This window comes from Engraulis encrasicolus, chromosome 14 (genome assembly GCF_034702125.1).
Source record: "Engraulis encrasicolus isolate BLACKSEA-1 chromosome 14, IST_EnEncr_1.0, whole genome shotgun sequence".
NCBI lineage: Eukaryota > Metazoa > Chordata > Actinopteri > Clupeiformes > Engraulidae > Engraulis > Engraulis encrasicolus.
In genome coordinates this window covers 2,298,946-2,309,360 of record NC_085870.1, presented here as the reverse complement: position 1 = coordinate 2,309,360, position 10,415 = coordinate 2,298,946, and the positions used below count along the sequence as shown (strand labels likewise).

The 10,415-nt window shown below is 42.6% G+C and overlaps 1 protein-coding gene across 1 annotated transcript in view; it reads right to left on the bottom strand.

Annotated features, from left to right (window-relative positions):
* LOC134463039 (eosinophil peroxidase-like) overlaps nucleotides 1-7,202 on the bottom strand; it is a 24,369-nt gene extending 17,167 nt beyond the window's left edge. Inside the window, exons 1-3 of the mRNA XM_063216292.1 lie at nucleotides 7,153-7,202; nucleotides 540-605; nucleotides 236-377 (exon numbers count right to left, since the gene is read on the bottom strand). The gene's annotated coding sequence lies outside the window, so the exon portion shown is untranslated. The remainder of the gene's footprint in view (nucleotides 1-235; nucleotides 378-539; nucleotides 606-7,152) is intronic.
* Between the last annotated feature and the right edge of the window lie 3,213 nt (nucleotides 7,203-10,415).

Sequence of the window (10,415 nt, the reverse complement as noted above, 5' to 3'; positions counted from 1 at the left end):
TGAGAGGACGTCACCACCTCAATGTCCCCCTTCAGGTTGCCTCCACCGATTGGCAATAAGTACAAGTATGCATTTATCACAAATTCCCATGACACCATAGTCCAAAACTGTGCAGCAAGCTTTACATTTAGCGGGTGGTTCTATTAAAGTCTTATCCAGTCTCTCTGATTAAAGTTACTTTATGCATTCTTTCAGTGTCTGAAGACTACTAAATAAGACCAGTGTCTCAACTCACCAAGTCAGAAAAAAAGTTGTCGGCCGATAAGGTCAGATCTCAGGATGTGATTGGCCGATAAGGGTCGATCTCAGGATATGTCCAGAGGTCTCCAGACGCCCCTCTGATGCCAGGTCTGGTCAGCTGCTCGACTTCCTCTTCCCTTTGAGGAGTACCGTCACAAACATGTGATTAGAATTTTGCCAGAATTGTCGGTTCTCATTATGATGTCATAAGGACTTTTGCGGGATTTTTAACACAACGTTCAATGGGAGCTGTAGAGTGCTCAAGGGAAATTCTAGAAGAACTGGGAAAAAGTCCTTACTCCTCAAAGATACTCCACGGCTGGTCACTCTTCAACTGTGGCTGGCTTCAATCCAGCTGTCCTGTCCTGTCCATGCGTAAATAAGAGGACTTTTTTACGTGTGTGTATATATACAGTATAGTATAAATAATAGGCCTATCTATATCTTTCTATATCGCATTGTACTCCCTGTACCAGACAGACCGGGCCACACACCCAAGGCCGCCCCAAGGTCGCAGAAGATAAAAACCACGGTGGCGTGGGTGACAGAGATTAGAAACGGGTCATGGCACCTCTGGTTACTCATTTGGCCTTAGCAACTAATCAAAAACATAATTCCCCATGTACACACACACACGCGCACGCACACAGGCAGGCAAGCAGGCAGGCAGGCAGGCAGGCACACAGGCAGACACGCACGCACGCACGCACGCACGCACGCACACACACACACAGAGAGAGAGAGAGAGAGAGAGAGAGAGAGAGAGAGAGAGAGAGAGAGAGAGAGAGAGAGAGAGTAGAGAGAGAGAGAGAGTAGAGAGAAAGAGAGAGAGAGAGAGAGAGAGAGAGAGAGAAAGAGAGAGAGAGAGAGAGAGAAAGAGAGAGAGAGAGATTGGTTTAAGAGATGAATTTAAGTCAGAATAAAGAGACGGAGATGGAGACAAAAAGAGGGGGATGGAGAGACCGACAGAAAATCAGAGAGAAAGAAAAATCAGAGAATGGAAAGACTTTGCTTGGAATGCAAGAGGCACCTTGAATGTCTTATGTTTCTATGGCACCCCGGCTCCTGTTCAGCAACATGCGCGCGCAGGGCCGGATTAACGCACAGGCTAGATATGGCTGCAGCCTAGGAGCCCCCACCTGCCAGGGGGGCCATGATTGGCCAAAAGTGAGAAAAATTGGGACAAGATGCACTATTGAAAAATGGATCCAACATGTTGAGAACAGTTTGCAGACATGTTATCCTGAACTTCTAGCTTGGAATTATGACACTGTATGTACATTTTTCATGAAATTTGCCTTCTGGGGGGCCCCATTGCAACCTGTAGCCTAGGGGCCCCTGGGTATCTTAATCCGGCCCTGCGGGCGCGGGCAGGGCAGGCCAGGCCTCCTTGGAGAGCAGGTATTACTCTGCACAGGTCAGACTCCTTGTACTGTCTCCTTATGAAGTTCTTGGACGCCATTAGGTTGTCTTAATATCAGGATGATTTATTCCATCTGTCAAAATAATGTTTCCAGTTTGTCACAAATATATAATATAATAAAGATTCCTTTTGAATCCAAAAATAAACAAAAACCATCACTTGAAATCACCTTGAAATTAAAATCGTGTGTGCCTGCTGGCGTCTCTAACCTCCAAGTTCTAGGCATTCCATCAGCAAGCTAGCTACTCAAGCCACACACTGTCTAATTATAAGCCAGGTGAACCAATTAAGCAGTGCCAAGCACCGAGCTCCACTCAAGGCCACATATTTCCAACACATTCCAAGATTTATACTTCATTTGGCCAGCAGGTGTCACACAAAAAGAAAATACCGGTACATACAACTGGCTCCTACACTCCTATCGATCCACACATCAGTGAACAAACCAGCACGAACGCTAAAGAGAACAATGAAGAGAGAGAGAGAAAAGTGAAATGCAAAAAAAAAATCAGGGAAGAAAAATCTCTTTGTATTGGTATTCAGCACAAGGTGCAGATGAGATAAGACTGCTACGACCCCACAGTGATGTGACCTCCATGGAACTTCATTACAGAGATGATTTAAAAGAAATGTTTAGGCCGTTTTGTTATGCGGGCCCAAAGTGTTCACCAGCAACTTGGCGGAGGACAAAAAAATGCCTTTTTCATTTCGTGAGCAAGGATTTTTATCTGCCAAAGAAATACAACAATTTTGTTTTCTAAATAAATGTTGCCTATATTAAAGGTAATTGGATGCACATAGCGGTATTGTTTACTAAACTAAACAAGGTTTAGTTAAAGGTAGGCCCGCCCATAGGGGGAGGGGACAAACAGGTATGTTGTCCCGGGCCCATGGAGATAGGCGGCACAGAAGTGAGTCCCCATACATTGTATGTATTGGGTGGGGGGGCCTTTCAGAAGACTTTGTCCCGGGCCCAGCAAAAGCTGTCAGCAACCTCCATGGAACTTCATTACTAAGATGATTTTTTAGAATTTAGGTTGTTCTGTGGGCTCAAAGCGTTCACCAGCAACTTGGCGGAGTACAAAAAAATGCCTGTTTCATTTCACGAGCAAGGATTGTTATCTGCCTAAGAAAAACAACAATATTGTTTTCTAAATAAATGTGGAGCTTACCCTTTCCTATATTAAAGGTAATTGGATGCTATATTGTTTACTACACTAAACAATGTTTAGTTAAAGGCACCAACATCACCACAAGAGACCACCATGCTGGCGAAAAACAGCAACACACAATGCGTCTGTTTTGACTTGTGCTGGGAAGCAGTTTGGAAGCCGCCCGGTCCGGAAGACAGACAGTATTATGACAGTATTATGTCTGTTCTCCTTGTGTTATTGAGACTGATGGGGGATGATTTGTGCTTGTAATTAAGTTTTGCTCCATGCCAATATTTACACCTCCAGCAGCACATGCAGGCCAAATCCTCATGGAGGGCTGCCAAGGCACGGATGAATTAGCAAGAAGAGACGTCCACACACCAGGTCAGCTCTGGCTTGCCCGTTTTTATCAAAACCAAAGTTGCTTACTACATTAGCTACTTTGTTGTTTTCAATGCATTTTCCCATTGGCAACTACCGAAGTTGCTAACAGGCTAACAACTTCTCTTTTGAGAAACTCCCCCCTGATGTGTGTTAACAACATGCTGCCAAGCAGGGCCTGCTGACAGCTTTAGTTGGGCCCAGGACAAAGTCATCTGAAAGGGCCCCCCAGTTCTAGGCCCCTTGACTCCCTGGGCCCATGACAAATTGACCCCTTTATTCACCCCCCTGTTGACTTTCCGTCCGCCAAGTAGATATGGCCAACTATGCAAACCTCTCTAAACACATCAGTTACTATAGTGCTGTGATGCAAAATGGTCCAATGAAGAGAAGGTTGATGAGCGAGTGAGGGTGTTTTTGTTCTTGTGGACTTCTGCGCCCTTCTGCTACCATGACATTTAGTTTAACACAGTGGTTCTCAACCTTTTTCAAACAAACGGCCCCTTGGCCTTATCACAAACCTCCCAACGCCCCCTTGACTTCATTATAAGCCTGACAGCGCCCCCATTAGTATTAAAAATGAAATGGACTAACGCCCCCCAATGTCAACCAAGCACCGCAACTCTCGGCTGTAGCCTGTACCCCTGAGCTCCCTAACGCCCCCGTTGAGAAACACTAGTTTAACATATGTAAACAGATGCACCACAACATGAGGACATTCTGCAACAAGACAGAATGGCACATAGTACATATGAAACCTGAAGATAATGTCTGTACTCTATAGCAGTGTTTCCCAACCAGGGGTACGTGTACCACTAGGGGTACTAGAGCACACCTCAAGGGGTACTTGGAAACATGTAATAATAGCAAATATATGGAGTGTAGTCACATTGGGATAGAGGAACAGATATAGAGCATGAGTGAAGGGGTACTCATCATGTGACAAAATTGCTTAGGGGGTACGCAGGACAAAAAAGGTTGGGAAACACTGCTCTATCCTCATGTCTGAAGCAGGTACACCAGTGAGTAAATACATTCCATTCTTACCATCAAGCATGCATAATCTACATGAAATGTATACAAATCTGACAATTTTGTGTAGCCAATGAAAGACAGAAATAGCACTTTTAAAATGTTCTCCATTTCATTCAGCACCTCAGTTCAGTGTTTGACGGCAGTGGAACATAAGGGCGACGTTGCCATCTGCTGGCTGAAATATCAAATGACACCTACAGGGCACGGAAACCTCAAATCCAAAAGTGTAGAGCAGGGATGTCAAACTCATGACCAGGGACCAAATCTGGCCTGTAGGGTCATTTTATGTGGCCCGAAAGATCATTTCAGATATCTACTGTGTATATAGTTACATAATTTGAACACAAAATGTGTGAATAATACATGTAGGAACTTTATCTGAGAATGAGTGTTTACCTATACTGCCCTACAATTTCAGAACGCAGTATAATTCAAAATGCCAAACTGAGAAAAAAGGCTTTAAAGTTTCCTTTCTGTCCACGCGACTGTGTTGGAGGTAAAGTGGTGATGACACTTCCATATAATACTTAATTATAATACTTATTATAATACTTAATAATACTATTATGGTGAAAATTTATGCACGCAAGAAAAAAGCAAAAAAAACAACATTCTCATTACTTTTTAGCTGAAAAATCATTATACTGCGCTCTGTTGTGGTATTACTGTCTACACCAAAACCACGGTGTCAATGGAGAAGTGCAGTATAATTCGCATTATACTGCGTTCTTGGCTAGTAACACGTAACCTCCTAAAACCAAAAAGCGCAGTATAATCAGTTTTTTGCGTTTTTTTCCGAAACGGGACCAAGTTGGGCCAAAAAATTTTAACACAAGAAAAAGAAGGTATTTTAAAGCCAATTTCCGGTCTAAACCCATTTTCGACCATTTTCAAGATACTGCGTTCTGATATTGTAGGGCAGTATATAAAGTCCTCCTCCAAGCTTTCAAGTCCCTCCATGGTCTGGCACCCCACTACCTCACAGACCTCCTCCTCCTGCCCTATGACCCCTCAAGATCCCTGCGGTCCTCTTCCAAGGGCCAGCTGGTCGTCCCTCGTACCAGGCTCATGGCCACCAGTGACAGTGCCTTCCAGCCTGCTCCTATTCTTTGGAACAATCTACCAGACCAAGAACGCCCCTTCACTGGCCATGTTTAAACAACACCTTAAACCTTGAACTGAGCCCTGAGGAAGGTCACTAGACCGGAAGCTTGGCCTGTCATTAAAAAGAACACAAAGGGGATTTAAGTATGCAGACATTTTTCTTTCAAAACAACACCTTAAAACACATCTTTTCCTGGAGGCTTATGGCTACTAGTTCCACAACAAGGACATTCACCTATGCGCGCGCGCACACACACACACACACACACACACACACACACACACACACACACACACACACACACACACACACACACACACACACACACACACACACACACACACACACACACACACACACACACACACATTGCTACACGATACTTGTTAAGTGACCTTGGGTGATTTGAAAGGCGCTATATAAAATAAAAGTATTATTATTATTATTATTATTATTATTCACCTACATCATAACAACATTGTTTTGACAGTACAGAGAGCAACAGATTAAGACATAGCCATTACAATTGTGGTGACAGTAAGGTTATAACATAGCCTCTGGTGACAGTAAGGTTATAACATAGGCTCTGGTGACAGTAAGGTTATAACATAGCCTCTGGTGACAGTAAGGTTATAACATAGGCTCTGGTGACAGTAAGGTTATTATAACATAGCCTCTGGTGACAGTAAGGTTATAACATAGGCTCTGGTGACAGTAAGGTTATAACATAGGCTCTGGTGACAGTAAGGTTATAACATAGGCTCTGGTGACAGTAAGGTTATAACATAGCCTCTGGTGACAGTAAGGTTATAACATAGCCTCTGGTGACAGTAAGGTTATAACATAGCCTCTGGTGACAGTAAGGTTATAACATAGGCTCTGGTGACAGTAAGGTTATAACATAGGCTCTGGTGACAGTAAGGTTATAACATAGCCTCTGGTGACAGTAAGGTTATAACATAGGCTCTGGTGACAGTAAGGTTATTATAACATAGCCTCTGGTGACAGTAAGGTTATAACATAGGCTCTGGTGACAGTAAGGTTATAACATAGGCTCTGGTGACAGTAAGGTTATAACATAGGCTCTGGTGACAGTAAGGTTATAACATAGCCTCTGGTGACAGTAAGGTTATAACATAGGCTCTGGTGACAGTAAGGTTATTATAACATAGGCTCTGGTGACAGTAAGGTTATAACATAGGCTCTGGTGACAGTAAGGTTATAACATAGGCTCTGGTGACAGTAAGGTTATAACATAGGCTCTGGTGACAGTAAGGTTATAACATAGCCTCTGGTGACAGTAAGGTTATAACATAGCCTCTGGTGACAGTAAGGTTATAACATAGCCTCTGGTGACAGTAAGGTTATAACATAGGCTCTGGTGACAGTAAGGTTATAACATAGGCTCTGGTGACAGTAAGGTTATTATAACATAGCCTCTGGTGACAGTAAGGTTATAACATAGGCTCTGGTGACAGTAAGGTTATAACATAGGCTCTGGTGACAGTAAGGTTATAACATAGGCTCTGGTGACAGTAAGGTTATAACATAGGCTCTGGTGACAGTAAGGTTATAACATAGGCTCTGGTGACAGTAAGGTTATAACATAGGCTCTGGTGACAGTAAGGTTATAACAGGCTCTGGTGACAGTAAGGTTATAACATAGCCTCTGGTGACAGTAAGGTTATAACATAGGCTCTGGTGACAGTAAGGTTATAACATAGGCTCTGTGCAAAGGGGTTAAAGGATAACTCCTGTCAATTTCGACATGCAGTTGTAATGCTCACATACCCTGGACTTGTCAGTAGGCCTACCTGAGATTTTTTTTCTTCAGCCTTTTCCGAGATCCTGGTCATTGTAATGGAGGCAGAGTAGCCTATGTTTACATTTCAAAAAACATCTTGATTTATTCCCAATAACATCCAAAAGGTTATGCAACAACATCATCAGACAACTAACAAACAGCGCTACCTTTTGGGATTCAGAGTAGGCCTATGTTAAGAAGGTTTTTAATGTAAACAAAGTCTGCCCCCATTATAATTGCTCAGATCTCGGAAAGGGCTGAGTCGAAAAAAGCAGCGTCATTGACAAGTCAAGGGTAGCGTGAGCAATACAACAGCATATTGAAATTGGCAGAAGTTCTCCTTCAAGCAGAGATTCAATAGGCCTACATGTGAAGAGTTCAGATGCAAAAAACCCTAACTCCATTTCTGAAGACCTGCACTTCTAAATTTTTAGAGACCCCCGTGGTTGGTTTGGTTTACATTCATGTAGCCTACTTGATAATACATATAAATAGTTATATTACATAAATAAAATTAAAAAACAATGCAATTCTGATAGCTTTGTATTCAATAAAAATGAATTAGGATTATTTTCTGAAAAGGCACTTAGGGGGTTTTGCATTTGAACTCTTCATGTGGAAACAGAGGTACCATTCAATTGCCTACATGAGAAGTGTTGGATTTTCTGTCCTTCTACCTTTGCCAGACGTTTATGCACTCACTGGCTGAAAATCCTGCGTGTTCTTTTTGAAGAAGAGTCGGAGAGCTATCTATGTCTTATCTCCAATCCATTTATTTGCTAAACACAGAAGTACCTTAAAGTAGAGGAAGCATTTTACCGAGCTCTGGGTTCAATCACTTTGTATTCCTTGTATGACCTGTGCATATGAGGAAACTGACAATAAAAGCTGACTTGACTTGACTTGAAGACGGCTGTTCATTTGGATGACCAGAGATCAACTCTTCTTCTACACGAAACAGGTTTTTTATACCAACACAGCTTTCATATCTAATCAAAAGTGATTGTGCGCTCGTCCCGGACATCCGTCCTGAAGTCTTCATCGCCATGCCCTCTTCTGTATTGCTGTAGCTTTTCCACTGACCCGCACCAGATAGCCTACACATAAGAAGATAAGAAGGCTACACAAGGACAAGCACACATGACACGGATACATAGGTCTAAATGAAAATACAGGCAGTGGTGTAGTGGGCATTTTTAAAGTGTGGCTAGGGGCGTAAATGATTTTTAACGTCATCAAATAATTAGGCAGCTTATCATGTCAACCCCCCCCCCCCCCCCCCCCCCCTCCCCCCCCCCCCCCCCCCCCCCCCCCCCCCACTGTCCTTAATCTACCATCATTGCCTCTCCGTTTTCATCTGTTTGGTCAATCACCTGCAATACTGCTATGTGATCATTCCTTTTGGTATTAAAACATGGGTGGAAGATGGTTTTTTTTTTTTTTTTTAATCTCACTTCAGGAGAAATGGGTGGACTGCCTACCCCCACGTACCGCGCCCACTACACCCCTGAATACATGCACAGTCACACATTGTGTAATATCATGCTACTTCACATGAAGACAATAAAGGCTTTCCATCCTATTTCATTCATACATACTCATACAACATAGGCCTGTAGAACTAACACTGTCCCCATCAAGAAGTGCCAGCAACACTGCTCACAGATTCAGGCTAATAGAGGTGTTGCCCAACCACAAAAAAACAGGGTTTTGGGGGTGCTGTGGCGCAGCGCGCTAAGCCCCCCACATTTGAGCTTGCAAGCCCACGGGGACCCCGGTTCGAGTCCGGCCGGGGTCATTTCCCGATCCCACCCCGTCTCTCCGTCCCACTCGCTTCCTGTCACCATCTCAGACTGTCCTATCAAATAAAGGCACAAAAGCCCCTAAAAACACATTTAAAAAAAGCAAACAAACAAAAACAGGGTTTTATCGTAACAGTATCACGCTATTAATAAATGTATAGGCCTATAGTAGTTCCACCACGAACCTTGAGAGAATGGGCTCTTCAAGTTTGTGATTATGGGTTAGGGCCTATTAACAATAACAACACACTAACTTAGCTCTTTGGAACTCCTGCCCACTGTTCACCCAGGCCTAATTGAAGACTGAGTTTCATTAATAGTTAGGTCCACAGATTTCAAATGATGTTTTACACTTCAACTAAACTCAAAATAAAACCATTGGCATCTTGCCTGGATCCTGCCATGATGCCTTCCATTCTGATAGGCCTAGGGGCCTACAGTTTCAATATGTATCTAATCTCTGTCTAGCACAAAGTGTCTTATCCTAGCCTATGTGAAAGAGGTGATAGTTATTTAGTGACACAAACAAGTAGGCTAATCTCGCATATATATATATATATATATATATATATATATATATATATATATATATATATATATATATATATATATATACACCTAGACACAAGCAAAAGTAAGGAGGGGAAAGAATGGTCTGACTACCCAAAACATCTTGATAATAGGCCTAGATAGGCCGAATGACACTTACCGGTACATTTTACCCAAGCACCCCCATGTCATGCAGAGCAAAGCCTGTTGAATTAACATTTTACAGTAGCCTATACTGCCCTACAATATCAGAACGCAGTATCTTGAAAATGGTCGAAAATGGGTTTAGACCGGAAATTGGCTTTAAAATAGGCCTACCTTCTTTTTCTTGTGTTAAATTTTTTTGGCCCAACTTGGTCCCGTTTCGGAAAAAAACGCAAAAAACTGATTATACTGCGCTTTTTGGTTTTAGGAGGTTACGTCTTACTAGCCAAGAACGCAGTATAATGCGAATTATACTGCACTTCTCCATTGACACCGTGGTTTTGGTGTAGACCACTGACTGTCTGTGGTGTAGACAGTAATACCACAACAGAGCGCAGTATAATGATTTTTCAGCTAAAAAGTAATGAGAATGTTGTTTTTTTTGCTTTTTTCTTGTGTGCATAAATTTTCACCATAAAAAAGTATTGTATGGAAGTGTCATCACCACTTTACCTCCAACACAGTCGCGTGGACAGAAAGGAAACTTTAAAGCCTTTTTTCTCAGTTTGGCATTTTGAATTATACTGCGTTCTGAAATTGTAGGGCAGTATAGTAAGCCTAGTTAGGGCATTTCTTTAACAATAGAATCTATATAGAAACGATATTCAGCACTCTCTGATTCAGAGACTCTGAGTAGGTCACACAGGGCAGTTCTTTAAAAAAGAAAAAAGAATCAATTTCCCATGATGCGTCACATCCGCAGGTGGAGTCTGTCGGC